Genomic DNA, 18,211 nt, shown 5'->3' on the forward strand with positions numbered 1-18,211 from the left:
ATGTTTAAAAGCACTTGAAAAGGCAAAATCCCATGTAAAATTAGGGCAACAAACTGTATTGTCATTACTGAAAATAACCGTATTTTCATGGGAAAGTTATTTTCTGTTATTTTCTGGTATTATTTTGGCACCCCAGCTGCCGGAATATTACTGCTTTTTAGGATTATTTTTTTTACGGTGTAATCTGCTGACAATAAGTAACTGCGACAATTAGAGCCCTGACATCTGTTCAGGAGATATGGCTTGAGGTGAAGAGAAAGAAGATGTTTTATTCAGATACTGGTCATTTTGTCTCAATCCTGTGAGTTTTCTCTTTGGTGAAGGGGACCCCTTGTCAGATGATAAAACATAGGTATGATCCTTCTCGCCTTCAGTATGAAGGTGCAGACGTGAATAAAAATTTGACTCCACGGTACTCTTAATCAAAATTAATCTTATTACTTATTACTAGTTAGCTTATATGTATCTGTGTTCCACGTGTGCATTTTCTTGATCGAATTAGACATTGTTTTGCTCCAAAAAACATGACGGTCTCAAAACACCAGCTCTGAAATCATGGCAGCTTCATCCATCTTTTGTACTGTTTATGGGAAGGATTTGTTTTTTGGAGCCAGCCTATCAAGGCCTCTTCTGGAAGAACTGCATTATTTGACTCTTTGGTGTTTGCTTCATGTAGTTTCACATTATGTATAAGAAGGCCATGCTATCAACAACATGACTACTCATTTGCTTGGTGGATGTAGACAGTAGAAAGAAAATAGTTCCTACCATGAAAGCGCTTGCCACAAGGTCACGGCTAGTGGAAGAGGAATTGCTGCTAAGTTGATGTTTTAATGTTTTATGTTGTAAATATGTTTATTTATTGATTCATTTGCTCATGTTTTTATTTTTGGTACATACCGTGAGAAAGCAGACATTTCTACAGCCGAGAAATAATCCAACCTAAAAATCTTAACTGACTAATGGTAGGGGAAAATGACTGGCCCAAACACATCTGTGATGTTATTTTCTGAAGTTTCTGAAGCAGGATTTTACAGATCCACAATAGTAAGTTTCAAAGATTTTGAGCTACTTGGGGCTAGAATTGAACTTGGACTCCTCCTCCTGCATCATCAGCCTTCCTCCAGTGCTTGTTGGGTAGATATGAGGTGATTAAGAGTATGTCAGCAGAGGGAATCTGAATCTGAGCCGGAAAAAAGCAAAACGCAACTTACCAAATTTGGCCAAGGAAGAGCAGAAAGTAAAAGGCAGGAAAGAGCACCTCCCGCTGTGCAGAGAAAAAGACAGCAAAAAGTCAGCAACATTCACACTCAAAGCAAACATCAAACATCATCAAACACACAGAATGAGACACTTTGATCTCCCTGGCTCCACAGGAAGCCAGCATCTTTAGAAAATCCTCCAAATGTAAATTAATTTACTACAGAAAGAGATCCCGAGGCGCTGGTGTGCAACTGAACATCAGACATCAGAGGGTTAAACCCAAACTCTGCAGCTCAGCCCACAGAGACACTTCAGCACTGGTAAGTAAATTTTAACCCTGAGCGATGCACGAAGGTCCCCACCAACAGCCAAACTGACATGCATGACCGAGTTTTACATTACTCCTGAGTCGATTGCAGAGCATATTGGGAATCTGTTTGTGTTAGGATCTCAGCTCATCATTACTTGTATCATAAAAAAACAGTTTTCCTCAGCAGATCTTGTTTCCAACAGAGGCCTTTCGTTTGATTGCCGAATGCTGGGTGAGAATTTAGGATGTGTAAGCAAACAGAAGATTTTTCTGCAGGCACTTAGCAAACATTTCAGTCACACCCTGAGATCAAGTTCTCTTGAGTTGGATGATGCTGTATTTCACGCCAAGAGTGCATTAATGGTTTTGCTTGTGCAACATTTGTCAGTCTGCAGTTTTCAGCTGCAAATACTCCTACACGATACATGAAACAAGCAAACATTCGTGCCAGTATCACATATTGCCAGGCAATTACTCAACATCTCTTTCTGTTCTAATCTTAGACTGTATATAAAAGATGGACAAACAACATCTGTCTGAAAAGTGATTTCACTGACATGCCTGCATTCTTTTTCATGACCAGCAGAGAGCAGCTTCTATGATCGCAAAAAGAAATTTGACTGTGAAGTCTTTAATAACACCTCACCTCAGCACTATTGATCTATGACCTTAGCAAAAGCTTCCCTGGTGAGTTTCTGGTCCCATTTTCCTAGTTTTACCCTGTAGGAACATGCAGTGTCTCTAGGTTTCTCAGTCAGTCAGTCAGTCTCGTTGCTTGTCACATCCAGTCTCAAAATTCTACAATGGTCACAACAAAGCGGGGTCAGTTTGAAAGAGAAATTGATGTTTTCTGACAAATGGTCACGGCAGAGAGGCTATAACCTTGAAGGAGAAATGTAGATCAGTCTTTGATTGCTTTGGGCTGATTCCCAGAACATTTTGATTTGATTTCATATCACACATGTTGTGAAACCAGGGTATGCTGACTCTGAAAACACCAAGTGGCATGTTTCTTCAAAACGGTGTTAAATTTACAGCACACAATGGGTCAGGTATCATCGGTCTAACATATATAACCCACCAGAGTTTGTTCCACCGCTGTTTCTGCAGTTATTGCAACCCCCACGCTCCTTCCACAAATAATAGACAATATGAAACAACATCTCATTACAAAGCCTCCCCAAAGAGGCACCTTGTCATTCTCCTCAACTTGTCAAACTCTCAAAGCTTGAAGTCAGTTTAGGAAATTTAAGATAAGCAAAAGGAAGTAAATAAGAAAATTAAATCTGGTGAGGAAAACAAAGACTGGAGTAAATAATGACAATTCGACAGTAAATAACTGAATGCGTCTTCTAACTCCCATACTGTGTGTGTGTGGTGATATTGTTTGAGATATATGCATGCACAGACAAAATTTGCTGTCGTAAAAGTTTTAATATATGTGGAAGAACTTATGCAATTTAGTTCCATGGGTTTTGAGTAGAACAGATATTGGTAATACAGGCAGACCCTTGTTTGCGTGGGCTGATTGTGCCACAATCTGCTGCTACTGCTCGAGGCACTCGGTCCTGCATATAAAAGATCAATGTTGTTTCCAGGTCTGAAAAGTGCTTAATGCCTGCATTCCTTTTAACAACCAGCAGGAGGCGACTTATGTGGTTGCAAAATGAGCTTTTTTTGAAGAGTGTCTCGCTAACCGCTGATATGTAAGCAGACGCCGATTAATTGGCATCTTATTCTTTCTACATATTAATGCTGGCATTAAGTTACATAAAGTTTGTGTCTTTATGTTATCACTGTTAGAATCTAGTTTCAGAGGCACGAATGAGATGGTTTGTACATGTGCAGAGGAGGGATAATGGATCTACTGGGCAAGGCATGCTGAAAAGATATGGATGTCAGGCAAGAGGGAAAGAGGAAGACCACAGACAAGCTGAAAGAAGAGGAAGACTCTCAGAATCTAGTTAACAATCCAGCTAAAATTATTTTGCTGAAGTTAAAATACAGCTCACATTTTATACCTTCTAAATTCATAATTACACACCTGAAGCAGACTGTGTTCTGTTTTTAGAGTCATTACTGCTGTTTGCACAAATCAGTAAGATCATGACTCTAAAACAGCTGAAAAGGGTCACAGACAACAGCATCACCCTATATCACATCGCATCCAGCATGATTTCATTCTTGACGTGCTGTCTAAACATCTGTCCTTCAGGTGAGAGTCAGACATGAGCTTATCCTCTGCTGACTGGCATGCTTGTCTTTGCCCTGTCAGGGTAGAATAGCTGGTAAATGCGAGAGCAGGACTCTGTTTCTCTCTCCTATACCTCTCCTTCACACCGAAAGACACGCCGCGGCCCCTCTGCCCCTCCAACCTGCCTCGAGGTCCTATAATCTTTTTACAATGTGTTGAAACAGAGCAATAAATCTGTTAGCTTACAATCTAATTTCCCTGGCCTTTTCCAGAAATCCTCATAAACTTTTGGCGCCCCCATTAACGGCCCTATTGAATCAGAGCGCTTAATCTGCTTCCAGGTGAGGGGTCAGAAAATGAATGCTTTGAGATCCATCACGCTGACGGGAGCAGAGAAAACTGGGCGAGGGAGCACGCTGGGGAAAAGGGCAGCGTCTCTTCCTCATAGGTCAATAGCAGCCAAGAGAGTCAGTCATTCACTTTTTCCTTCAGCACCGCTCTCATTTTCCATTTAATATGGACATCCAATTAATGTGAGCATGTCTGAGGCTGCCTGGATCCCTATGAATTATGGCCCATCATCCCCCCAGTTATGGCTCGACAACCGAGAAGAGAGGAGACAAGAGCAGAGAAGAGGAAAGGAAAGGAAAGAAAAGGAAAAGTAAAGGAGAAGAGAATTGTGAGAGGAATCAGGTGATCTTACACCCTGGCTCCAAAACAGCAACATATAGGAGACAATCAAGTATGCTTAAAAAGAAAAAGGTTATTTGATCTAAAATAAGAAATGAAGCAAACAAAGACGTAAAGTGTGATTATAGGCATCAATGCTGTTGTCCAGGCTTCCAAGTAGGAAGGAAATGTGGGAGGGGCTTGTTAGTTCTTCTTATCAGGTGCCTGGGGGTCACATGATCATGTTGAGGGAGGGGGTATTCCAGAGTACCTGTAGAAGTCAACAATAAGCAAAAATACGAGGTGGAAACATGAAAAGGAAAGGAAATAAAAGTAAAGGAAATGAATGTTTAAAGAGTGGAAAGGGGAAAGAAAATGAGGAGAAGGGAAGAGAAGAAGCAAGAAGCAAGGGAAACAAATTTTGAGAGAGAAAAGACGGAGGGCATTTAAAGGAATGATCCAAAGGGAAAGTAAACAAGGAGAGAGGAGAGGAGAGGAGAGCCTTACAAGAATTAGAGATAATTGATTGGTGGGACAGAAACAGCTGCTTCTGATTGGCTGCCAAGAGGAAGAACCAGATTAGTTTTAATAGTGGTGTAACAGACACCTGAGCTGTGTGTGTGTGTGTGTGTGTGTGTGTGTGTGTGTGTGTGTGTGTGTGTGTGTGTGTGTCCATCCAAACAGCATTACACCAGGGCCTGTGATATTAAACCCGGACAGCAGCACCTTATTGTCGCAGCAACAGGGATTTGTCATTGTACCTCATTATCCAATTAACACCATATGGGCCTGAGGCCAAACATACACACATACACAAGCATGCACACACACACACACACGCAATAGACTTTCACTGTATGTCTGTGTGTGTTAATGTGTGTGGGTTTCAACAAAGTTAAAATAGGAAATGTTGGAGGAAACTTTGAGCTCAGCTACTCGCTCCCAATACTTTGAGCATTCTTTCTCTTAGATTCATTACAGTGAAAGCAGACTGCTGATCATTAAGGCTGTTAGTTGTTTTAAAGATGGTTTGTTGAGGTCAAGTGTAATATAGAGTCTCTTAAAGAAAAACAAACTTGAGAGAGAAGTGGGGGAAATACCGAAACTTTATACCTCCAGTGCTCTGATGATGGCTCTGTGCTAAAAACATGTTACTTTTAAAGCTTTTTCTTCAGTTTACTTGAAAATTGGATCATATTCAAATACATCTACAGTACATATACTTCATACCTGGCATGCAGAGGGTGTAACCACAAATACAAGGTTGTTAGAAATAAAATAAAAAATACAAATTATACATTCAGACTTAACTTCAGATGTGAAAATACAGTAAACCCCTATGAGAAAATAAACCTGTCTGTCATGTTTGTGGCATTAATAGTGATAAACCTGTACTGGATTCCAGTAAATTACTGTTTGTAAAAAGATGGCATGCGTTAATGTGAGGATGACAATATTAGCGAGAAAACAAAAACATTTCGAGAAAATCACCTGATCTGGCCTTAACGGTAAGCTTTATCAAAACGGAAAGTTTTAAGTATAACAAATCTTAAAAGTAGAGAGGTTATCTGTCTCCCAACAGCCAATACAAAAGAGAAGGTACACAAATTAACAAAGCCCTGTGTATAGGCTCTGATAAAAAAAAAACTGCAGGGATTTAGAGCATCACATGTCATAGACATTTATATTTAGTATGCATCTTTAGATGTTTCAGCATTATAAAATAGTAAATAGTTTTATAACAGCATTTGGGGAAAAAAAGTGTTTTCATTGGCCATGTTTGGCAAAACAGAGTATCTATGAGGTCATTATTATCATACGGAGTGTGTTTTTGCCCCATTTTGGTGATTTTAGTAACACTGAGCATTTACTCGTGTGCCACTTTAATCGATATGCCTATTCAAGTGTTCTTTAATGTGATCATCTAATCTCCATCTAATCACGAATATATGCCAATTATATTAGAGCAATGCACTGCATTTAGACATGTTAACATGGTCAAGATGACCTGCTAGAGTTGAATAGTGCATTGGAATGGGAGAAGAAAAGTTATTTAGATGACTTGAACGTGGTTGGTGCCAGATGGGCTTGGGTAATCTCCAGTGTACCTGTGTTCTTACACCTGCTCCTAGCAGGAAAATGCACCGTGGCAAAAAGCTCAGATCATCTCACACTGGTTTCTTAAGCATGACAGTGAGATAACTTTACTCATATGGTCTCTACAATCCCTTTATCTCAATCCAGTACAGCACCTTTGGGATATAGTGAAACAGGTGATTCACATCATGGATGTGCAGCTGGCAAATCTGCAGAAACTCAAGATGCAATGAAACAGTCCTGATCTATATGGATCTAAGCTAATTATGTACATTTAGGATGAAGGGAGAGCTTATGAAATGTGAAGGAAATTATTCACAGTGTAACTTTAACCTAAACGTTTCCACCGTGTTTATATGCATATTTGTCTCGCTTTTATAGATGCCTACATTGTGTAAAAGCAAATGTGAAGGATTATCGAAATGCCTACAGTTGGATCCAGCACTGATTGTAATAAAGCTTTAATAGTAAGCAGTGCACAGCGTATAAATACAGCTTCTCCTCACAGCAGCTTGGCACAAAGGACTCAAAGTGAACGAATTGAACCCTTGAATAGAGAAGCGAGAGAATGCATGAAAAGAAAACAAACTAATAACGAGCATATCAAAACATGGGTCATCCCAGTATTTCCCTAGATTTGGAAGCATTTCAAACTAAATGACAAAAATATGCATTTCATTAAATTCTAATATATGAGAGGAGCTCCAGACTCTCCCTGTCTCATTGTGTCTCTGCTCACAAAGAAATCTCTCTGTGATTTTGGAGCAAAATATGAGAGTTATTGCAAGGATATAGGAAGTATTCCAGTGCAGAACCCTCTAAATCCTTATGTCAGATGTTTTATTATTAAAACTCAGCCCACTCTTTGCGGTTCTCAGAGGCTCAAAGATCGAGCGGAAGAGAGAGACGGGACAGGCTGGAGTCGTTCATAATGCCAAATACAACAAACAGTCATCTTAACTGATTATCTAGAGGACAGAGTTATATGAAAATACAATCACTAAAAAATTTACATCAATGAAATACCTCGTTCTTCTTGAAGTATATTACATTTCAGAACAGTTTGGCCCTTTTTCTTCTTATTCCATCGAGCTCAGAAAGAGGCAGACAGGAAATGTGGGAAGAGCGCAGGGATGAGTTTCCTGACTTTATGGACATTCCTGAAACATTTCACCGCAAGACTACAAAATATCAAGCAGTAAAATTCCAGCAGGTTGGGTTTTATTATCTCAGTCGTAGCAAGAAGTCCCAGCTATACAAGTTAGCCCTGTAACAGAAATTTCAGATGCAATGCTACAGCTGGAAGTGTAGTCTATATATTCTTTATTATTATACAAATATCTTGTTTCCACCAGCACTGCTGTCCCCAAAGTTGGAAACAATAAAATGATTACAGGAGGGCCAACCACAAAACATTCACACATGAGTTTCAGATGGAGCCTGAAGATTGTGTTCGCCGTGATTTTCTGTTTTCTTGCAGTGGAAATAACTCCAGCTCTCATTATGTAACAGCTGGTTCTGAACCTGTCAAAATTGAGGCTGCTTCCCAGGAGAAATCAGCTGTGTCAATCGGGCACTGTGTCAGTGGAAATCAGGTCAAAGAGGTAAAGGAGGAGTTCATTCCATAGCATGAATTTTGATTTTGAGTCGATCCCACATACATTAAATGTATAGTAATCTGATCTAGTAATTGGCTGCCTCATGGTGTTAGGAAATTGCTCTTTTTATGTACTATAATTTCAACAACAATTAAAAAAATAAATCTTTCTTTACTTTATTCATGTATCATTCTTCATTATCTTTGAATGCATTATTAAATACATTTTGATATTCTGTGCAGAGTAATAAGTAATATAATAACAAAATAATTTTTATCACACATCTACTATGACAGTCTGCTGTCTCTGAGGGTCCACAGGTTTATTATTGCGTGAAGAAAAAGATGTAATGGCCAGAAACAGGAACCAAACACAGACCCTCTGATTAAGATGTTGAACAACTTTTTTATTTGTGTAGGTTTTTTTGTCCCGTCCATTTATCTTGGACATCTTCTCACTCAATGTTTTGTTGTTGATGTTGTTGTTGAAACTGAAAAAAAAAAAAAACTAGATAAAAAAGCAAAAACTCTGTCGCTTCATTTACTTTGTGGTATTTTCCATCATGCTCGACAAAAACTCCAAAACTTGTGACTTTTTGGCATCAGATAGGTTTTAATAAAAAGACTTCCCTTTTCATACACTGGATAAACTCCAGACTTTAGAAAAGAGCATGTCATGCAGAACTAGTCAAAATGTAAGACGTTGTCTCAAGATGTGAGACTCGGGGACAAGGAACAAAGATGTAGTGCAGTCCCACATAAAGAGGGACATCTGGTCACCCTATGCGAGGGTGATGGTCTAAACCACTAGACTGTCAACTGAGAGACTGCAGTTTGGCTCCTGCGTGACAGTTTTGTGTTTTGCACTTTGTTTTAAATCACTGAAACCATTAACAAACATCCTCAACTCTGCACACTGAAAAATGGCACTAAAGGGTGCCAAGTACATTTAAATATGATATGAAGCATCCATATATGAATATACCACAACCAGTACCGTACATCAGGACACAAATGCCAAAGAGCACCTTTGGAGTAACCATGAGACACCAGAAGCTTTAACAAAGCAGCAGTATTTTACACCCTGTGAATGAAAACAGCCCCTAACTCCCTACAGACTTTGTGGCTCTATATTCACCTGGGACATTTGCTGAAAGTGCTACAGCTGTCATTCCTCTTAGGAGGACAGTCTCATCAAAGTTATTTCTCTTTACATCTGTTTGTGGTTTAGTTTTGGTGGTTGCAGCAGCCACAGCTAAGACGAAATGCACACCTGCAGGTAGAGAAAATCTTAATGTGGTTTTAAAGCAATCAATTCTAAAGAAAAAAAAACCTCTTCTGATTCAAGTCTTACAATGAAGTTGTGTCACGTAGAGTGCATCCGAAGGTTGTAGTAAAAAGAAAAAACGGTCAGCAATGACCTGCAAGCAGTTAGGATGGTGTAACATCATTATTTTTATGCATTTTAAGTTCTGATTGTTTGTTTGGAAAAGGTGATTAAAACAAAAAAAAACACACAAGGACTAAATTATTTATCTCAAAATCTGCACAGGAAGATTGCAGAAAGTGTTCTGACCTTGGAGGAATGGATAGGACTACAGTTGAGTATGTGTGTGTATGTCTGCGTGTGTTGTCAGTGTCTGCACTGCAACGTAGCTGTGTTTTTAAAGGCCTAATGTTTCCTGACATCCCACAGTTAAAGTATCATAGAGGCAGAATGATCGCCCCTGGCTAACGGGAAAAAGACTGCCTGGGGCCTTTCGCTCTGGGCAAGAGTGTGTGCATGTGTGTGTGTGTGTGTGTGTGTGTGTGTGTGTGTGTGTGTGTGTGTGTGTGTGTGTGTGTGTGTGTGTGGTGAAAAGGCCTTTCAACATGCAATATTCTCTGTGTCATCAGCTTAAACAGCTAAACAGGGTGTTCAAGGGAGAGAAGAGGAGGAAGACTGGAGGAGGGAGAGCAGAACAGGAAGGAAAGCTCTCACAGCCGACGCACAGCATTACAGTCCGGCTCTGCGTCGGACTCCTCATTTAATGAAGGAGGAAATGAAGACAAGGGATGAAGGGAGAAGAAGAAAGAGGTGGTAAAATCCTTGAGTTAAGTCGACTCTTATGATCTCATGATGCTTTCTTCTATATTTCCTCTCCACACTGCCTGCAAAGTACGCTGCAATCTCCATTAGCAGCGATGCCGAGAGAAAGAAAGAGAAACAGCTGTGTTCAACCCGTTTGTTGTCGCCATAATCAAGCAGATTTATAACTTTCAGTGGTAAATTATTCAAGTGTTTAAGGCTCAGAAGTTTGAGCAAATTGCTGCCCCCCTTCCTCCTTTCTTAAGTGCAGGAGGCAGAGTGTTAATGATGTGCACTGCCAGGCCTGAAACTACTGTGGGCCTGGACTTGAGGTTTGATCTTCTCTTTTTATCATTCTTATATTTTCCCCTTTAGTGTTTTTAAGTGCTGGGATCTTCTGCTAATGTAAAAAAAAAAAAAAAGCAATTAACATTGAATCCAGCTGGTGTTATGTAAGAGATTCTTACAATGCAATTAGTGCTAAAGAATCTGCCTTTTTAATGTTTTGTCAATGTAGGTAAAAGCTGCCAGCGTGTCTAATAGATACACAAAGCAATACCTAACAGATATGTTATTAGGACAATGCTGCGGCAGTTTTTGGCCTGTAGCTGCCAGCAGTGAGAGAGGAAGGGAGGGTCAGGATACAGTAGTGTATAATGGTGTCTAGTGTGAGTCCACACAACAGATGAAGTCATTTCACACTCGTCTGTGAATGAAATGAGAGCCCGGCGATACCATCTCCCCTCGCACTCGCTCTCTGCCAGCTAAGCTTTTGATCTTCCCAAGCGGCGCTGAAATGATCTTCTGTCCGAGTTTTTTACAGCGAATCAGTGCCGGACAATTCTCTCCCTCTGTCCCCATTTTCTGTCTCGTTCTGAAAAGCCGCCGAGCCACAAGTTCAAAGCTGGAGCCCAGATGAGATGAGCACCACTCGCAAGGAATTACATTAGTGCCTGCCTGTCCCATGTGCTGGCACGCAATACATCAGAAAGAGAAGAGAATATTTCATGACTTGAAGATGGCCTCATGGTTTTGTAAAGGGCTGACAGAGTGTTATTGCAAGACCTAAATTCCTGTGGCATTAACCTGCATCTGTGTCGATTGGAGTCTGAGTGCGAGAGAGAGCAAATAACGATTTGTGCAGATGATCAGAGGGAAACATATAGATGTGATCCAAATAACTCAAGCACTAAAGGTGCAAATGACACATTTTAATTGCCTATATTTTATTCATAAACTGTATATTAAAGATGGACGCAGCCACCATGCCATTACACATTAGTTAGTTCTGTCTTGACGCCTTGAGCTCAGCAGTTTGGCTGTCGTGTAACTGATGCTTTGAATCTGCAGATATCAGGGGAAGGGTGGCCTGCACTAAGAAATCAAGGGCCATCGTATCCTCATACATAAACACTTCCCAATCACAAGGTAGACTGGCTTGCCCTAAAGCAAATCCTCCTTTCTGCCTCTCAGGTGGACCATCATTTAAAAAATGAGCATAATGTTATATTAAAGAGGATCTCTTGTGCTCATTTACACGAGTTTCTTGTTAGACTCTACTGGAGTAGTTTTGCATTATTCACATTTTAAGTTCCTTGCTTTGATGAAGCCCCTCAATTCATCTTTTGTGTAAAACAAGCTGCCTGCTCCTCACCCTTAAAGCCAGCGTGACTCTGATTGGCTGCCCCTTCTAAACAAAAGGTTGGAACAGAAAGTGGGCGGGATATTTGTGCTCACATCCAGAGCTGTGTGACCATATTAAAAATGTGCTCTCTTTGAAATTATGCAAAACCAAGAAGTCTAACTTTGGCCATCATTAATATGAGGACCCACTATTTTAACACAGACAAAAATAGGGAATATATAACAGGATATATTAAATTAGTTTTCCCATATACTTCCAAGCAGTCGGACTTCTATATTTGAAACCAGAGAAGTCATCCCCTGCCGGGTATATAAAGGAATACAGTTTTAATACAGCACCAGAGTCCAGTGGAGTTTCATGATGTAAACTGCCTCAAAATTCAAACCTCTTCCTGCATGTGTCTTTGGTGAGAGCCAGCCAGACTGACTGTCTATTACACTAGCTTGAGATTTACTTACAGAGAAATGTAACGTTCAGTCTTATTCTCTGTATGAAAGTTTATAAACAGATTTTAGAACTGTCAAATTGTTTGGATAGTCTGAATCTTTTAAATCATCTTCATATACAATTGTGGTTCCACAAATGTGGCTTACGACAGAGTAAAGTGCTTTGACAGAAAAGAGCCAAACAGGAAGTCACAACAGACATGAGACCTCAATTGTGATGCGACAGAATTTAAAGTAGCCATTATATTCAAAATACTCTATTTAGGGTAAAAGCAAACCAAAGATGTTGATAATAGCACCTCTCTGCATTACAAAACCCTGTGTCAAACTGATGGATGTTTACAGTGGGCAGTTTGAGGTATAATTTTCTAAATTATAGTTTGGCCTTTATGGTTGCTTTTCACCGCTGTCGGATTCGTTATAAGCACTCCTGCCACCTCCTCAGATCGACGTCATAATGATGGACAAAAATGACTATGCACTGGATTGTGCCATTAAATGTAGAGGTTAGTGAATCACTGTAAAAAAGTCCAAAAATACATACAAGCTGGTATGTGTCAACATGTCAAAGCAGACAAACACATTTACACCCTCATCTTTTCCTCTCACCCACACACGCATACACACACTTCCTGTATTCACATGGAGTGAAAGCAACATGCAGGGAGGGAGAGTTGAGCCATGAATCATGACTATTATCATTAGGTTAAGCACCAACCAACCCCAAAGGCAGTGAAAGCCTCTGTGGAGAAACGGCACTCTAAATGAGCCTGATTATTATTATTGTCCTCCAAATGAGAGTGATTAGTATTGATGTCTAAATGAGCACTGAGGTTATTATTGCCATGATTATTATTATCATTATTATTATTTTTATTATTATTATGGTGGTGCTGTTATGAGGAGCAGGCAGCCTCGCTCATCCTCACTTCATTCACTTTTAATTCCACAGGCTGCCTCTTTTACCGACAGCAGCAGCACCACATGGCGGCTGTGACACGCGCGCGCGTGCACACACGAAAAGAAGAAAAATCTCCTAAAAGCACGCTGAACAGTAATGCATATTTGTTTACATTCAATGCATATATGCAAACAAACTGCAGTCATAGGTAGACATGTAATATTGAGTCATGCTGACAGTCTGACATGCATATCTAAATGCAAATGCAGACCCTCAAAAGGCACACATGTGCACAAATACAGACTAAAATGAATCTGCACTAACCTGAAGGAAGGCCACGTGCGGCGATGCTTCAGTGTCTGATGGAACAGATGGTTGCAATTGCTTTTGTTCCCTGTAACAAAATAAATAAATTATCATTGCATGTGGACAGATTACAGATCGAAGGAGCCAGCTGAAAGGAGAGTCCCGTATGTTAATTCAGTTAACGTGATCGACGTGAGGGGCCCATCATCCCTACCATGTTGTTTTTGGAGCTAATCGTTGCTGCTATTCTGTAAGTAAATATGGCTGCTGTGGTCGGTTTCAGTACTTTCAATACACTGTTGTGCTGTACTGTTACTAAAACATTACAATGATCGGCACAGTCGTTCAGATTTAGATTTTTTCTTTCTCTTAAAGATCCAGAGGATGTTTGGTGTTGATAGCAGGCTTCAGGTTTAAAATTTGTCAATGTGTGTGTGTGTGTGTGTGTGTGTGTGTGTGTGTGTGTGTGTGTGTGTGTGTGTGTGTGTGTGTGTGTGTGTGTGTGTGTGTGTCAGGAAGGCTGTCAGATCACTTTGCTGATTGGCCAATGTGACAGGCATTAAAAAGAGCCGTGGGAAGGTAAAAGGAGGAGGCGGGCTGCTCAGCTGTCAATCACTGCCAGTCACCAGTACAGCTCAGCTCGCAAAGTGTCACCTGGGCCTACACACACAAATGCGTGCACAGACACACAACCTTTTAAAGCCCACATGTACTGACATAATCCATAAATCTCTGTGCATATATTCCCAAACACACAAAAGCACATTCACATGAGAAAAAAAACAACAACTTTGCACTGCTTTGCACACGTTTTGATTGGCTCTATCATGTACACACACACACGTGCACGTATAGTCGTCATTCTTAACACAGGCAGGCATTCAGTTTGACAGAGTAATTATGACGTCCCACTCTGGTGCAGCCCTGGGCTGAAAGGTGAGAGTTATCGATCCCACACAGGAGGAAATTTATCAATGTCCAACCGCTCAGGTCTGACAGGAACCCAATCCACTTAGAGCGCAACGTTCAAACTGTTCAGGTCTGCTCAAAAAACACACCTCTGCCCACCTCAGTGGAGGGGCAGCCAGCCAGGATGAAGGTCCCCTTATGGGTTAGAGGGTGACATCTGATCACCAAAGTGGGTTTTTTTCTCCCGCTGCTTAATCTTTTTCTTCTGGCAGTTAACAAATTGAAAATAATCCTGAATGACTTAGAAAATATTCCAAGTCAAACGTGATATTTTCCATTGAGATCTGGGAAATTTAAATAAAATTTGAGAAGAAATAGCATACAATCCTGTTTACTTTGGGTGGATTGAGTGCATGCTTCTGTTAGAAACTGCAGTGGAAAGTGTCAGAAATACTCCAAATATTTTGTTAAAGTGGCTTACAAAGACCTTATGGATATGCATTTAGCAGTTGTGTACTGTGTCTTCAAAATAAAAGTCTTTCTAGACCTTCTAACTTTCTTACACTGTTTGAAGGGTAGTCAGGTAGTCAGCTACGTGAAATTAAACAAGTAGTTTAACTACATTTAGCATTATCATGCAAGAGCTTCAGTTCCATTGGTATTTGTGTAGGAATTTAATTAGTTTAGTTACTCTTTTGTAGTTAATTGCTGAAACTACAAACAGCTTTCCACTATGAAAGGAAAAGGATGATTCCTACTTCTTCCTACTTCTACTTGTAGGGTAGTGAGATATATAGGCTATGGTATTTTGGGAGAGTTTTATAAAGTACTTCTAAAAGAGCTCTTTTCACAGTAACCTCAAATAAACCTTTTTTAAGTTGTGTGAGTCTACATTTTATTATTTCCATATCACATGTACATTTTCAGGTTTATCTTTCTTCCCAGGCTATTTTTCTTAAGTAATATTTGTTTGTCATCTAGGTCTTTTCCTGCGATTAGCATGTTGTAAGTGTCCCACCATACTGCAGCTTTTTGGCATTTTTTAGTATTTGCTAGGAGGCAAAATTCATGAAGACTCACCTTCCTGCAATACCAAGCCAATGAAGAGCCATGAATTGCTTTCCCCTCCAGTTGTGCACTGTCTTGAGAGTTAATTTTATTGCTTTAGATTTTGGGGGGCTATTCCTGCTGTGTTATTTACCCACGTATCATCATCTTATTTTTTAGCTTAGTTTTCAGTGAGCACCTTACATTTAACTTGTAACATTCGTATCACAAGAAATGAATTGTTTTGAAATAAAGGTTAAGTGAAAGCTGCCTCGATCACATTGAGCGCCACTGTTTTAATTGAATGAATATGAGATCATTTGTTTCCTCTTACTATGCTGCCCGCAGTCTGAGCTCTGGGTCTGTTGTGTCTTGTGTTGCAATAAAAGCTTGTCTCAAAATATTTAGACTGCTTTCAGAAACTCCCTGAACTCTCATGTCGGTTGGAGTCAAGAACGTTTATCTTTGACTGACAGATGAAGGCATTAGACCCTGACTTGCAGCAGCTTGAGAAGATTTGTATCAAGATTGTAACTACATACTGGATTCCTCGCCACAGGAAGTCTCACTAATATTTTATTACTAAGACTGTAAAACATGGAACCACAGAACAAATGTAAGATGCAAGATCCAGGTTATTTAATGATGATGCCCCCAAAGGTTTTAAGACAACAACCCAATGCAAAAAAATAATTCAGCTTACTTTGTCCAAAACTAACAAATGACAAATGAACACATAAAAGAAAATATAATTACAAATCAAATAAAAGCATTATTAGGATTTTTTATTTTGCATTATTAAAACCACAATGGACAAGACCAGGGCACAGAAAAGAGAAAAAGAAACAAAGGGAAGTTGGGGAGAAAGTTAACAGAAAGAGAGTTATGAGAGTAATGTTATGTTATGTTTCGAAAACATTTACACACCTGGTTTATCATATTCTTTCAGGCAGATTTCCCAGTTTGTGAAATGTCTTCAGGTATCTTCATATTGGTGTTTAAGTCTGGTCTTTGGCTCAGGAACAAACAGAAATGTAGCTGTTTGTGTTAGCGTCATGCCCATACATGCTAAAAAGCATCCCGTAACATGATGCTACCACCCTCATGCTTCACTATAGCAACCTTACAGTTTGGAGCAGATTGGTAACCTATCCAAAAAGTGCACTATATCGCTCACCATTTAACAGCCCTGTAATGCTCTATGGAAAATTGGGACTTTAACACATAATCCACTAGAAAACCTTGAAAATAATCACAGTTAATGTCTGTTTTTAGTAGTAATTACAAATCTATGATACACAGATACATCTGGCTTGGTTATTTTTGTTTTATGTGCAGTATACATGCAGATAAGACAAACTATATTTTCAAACCACATCAGAAAGGAATCAAGATGGGCTATTTATTTCCTTGAAACCATTTTAGCAATTTTCTGGATAATAAAGAAGCAGATTGTTCCCTCCATTTATAGTCGTTCGGTCAATATTTCTGTCAGAAGACTGCTTTCAAAATGAGATTGTCACGAGAAAGGCCCATTGACTAAAAAAATCGTAGTGAAAAGTATATCCATTAGAGAAATATGTGTGTGTAATTGTGTGTTTTAAAGTTTTGATCTTGCACACTACGATGAAAACTTGTGTGTGTATGTGTGTGTCCATGTGTGTTATTTGTCTTTTCACTCATTGACTCAACCGTCATAGCTGCAGAGAACCTGTGGACATCTGCCCGAAGCCTGAGGTGATGTCCAGGCCTTCATTTTTCTCAGACAATGAGTGGAATCATTTCCCCTCGCCCAGACCTCTCCATCATTATTGACATAGAATTATTGATCAAGACCTCAGCCGGTAAATTACAACCTATTAGTCAAACCCTTTTGCCCAGATCTGAAAAAAACAAAGAGCAAGCGGGTTGATTGAGTGAGATTATGGAGAAGTTTGATGGTCTGCAAGCCAGTTTATACTGCTGACTGGTGTAATATATTCTGGATATTCCTGTTTAGGAGATTTATTTGTTGAATGCAGATTAACCAGCAGACAAATACAAACTGGCCGGGCCATTCCTCAAGGTGCTGCTGCCGCTGAATCAAAATTAGTTCAAGGAAGCCGAGGTTCCAGGTGAAATCTACAACACTAAAGTTAGAGAGCACACCAGCCTCACTTAATTTTTTTCTTCTTCTTCTTCTTCTTTTTTTTGATGTTTTGCCTCAGGCCAATTCTACTAAAGAGAAGTAATTTGGCTTATCTTATCCCAGAGACCTAGCAGCTGCTTTTTATTCTTTTTTGTGAGGTCTTTTTTCTCATTTAGTCCAACAAAGATTGTCCTCATAGATTGACCTTCTCTGTGCCTGCAGGCCGTTGCCCTCATGCCAGTAACTAGATAACACACTCTATCAGAGATTTGAGAAAATCATTGGGAAAGCAGTGGGGCTGATAGTGGCATCAATCCTAACCTGACACCAGGCTGGGTCAACCATTTATCTCTCCACACCGCCTCTGGTCACAACAGCGGCCATCTTGCTCTGCTACATCCTTCTTTAATAACCTTGGCCATGTCTCTTTACAGACTGAGAGGATAAGGCGTAGCGGCACTCCTAGTGCCTTGTCTGATCGCCGCCGCTTTGTTTGCATTTAAAACCGCCGAAAATCACATTCAAACGAATTCACCGTGTACATTTCAGATCGACAAGATTCTCCAGTACAAGCGCTCCAACGAGTAGACAAGCAAACACGCGCGCGCACGCACAAGAAAGACGCATCTAACAAGAGGGCCAAAGCTCACAAACTCGTTAGCATAGCAGTTAATGGTGACTCCGCTGTCAT

The 18,211-nt window shown here is 40.0% G+C and overlaps 1 long non-coding RNA gene across 2 annotated transcripts in view; it reads right to left on the reverse strand.

Annotated features, from left to right (window-relative positions):
* The window catches only part of LOC143412571 (uncharacterized), a 64,363-nt gene that overhangs the window by 40,985 nt on the left and 5,167 nt on the right, over nucleotides 1-18,211 (reverse strand). For both annotated transcript variants that reach the window (XR_013093086.1, XR_013093085.1), the window contains exons 2-3: nucleotides 13,455-13,524; nucleotides 1,215-1,267 (exon numbers count right to left, since the gene is read on the reverse strand). This is a non-coding gene — a long non-coding RNA (uncharacterized LOC143412571). The remainder of the gene's footprint in view (nucleotides 1-1,214; nucleotides 1,268-13,454; nucleotides 13,525-18,211) is intronic.

The sequence above is a fragment of the Maylandia zebra genome, linkage group LG15 (assembly GCF_041146795.1).
Source record: "Maylandia zebra isolate NMK-2024a linkage group LG15, Mzebra_GT3a, whole genome shotgun sequence".
In the NCBI taxonomy this organism is placed as follows: Eukaryota; Metazoa; Chordata; class Actinopteri; order Cichliformes; family Cichlidae; genus Maylandia; species Maylandia zebra.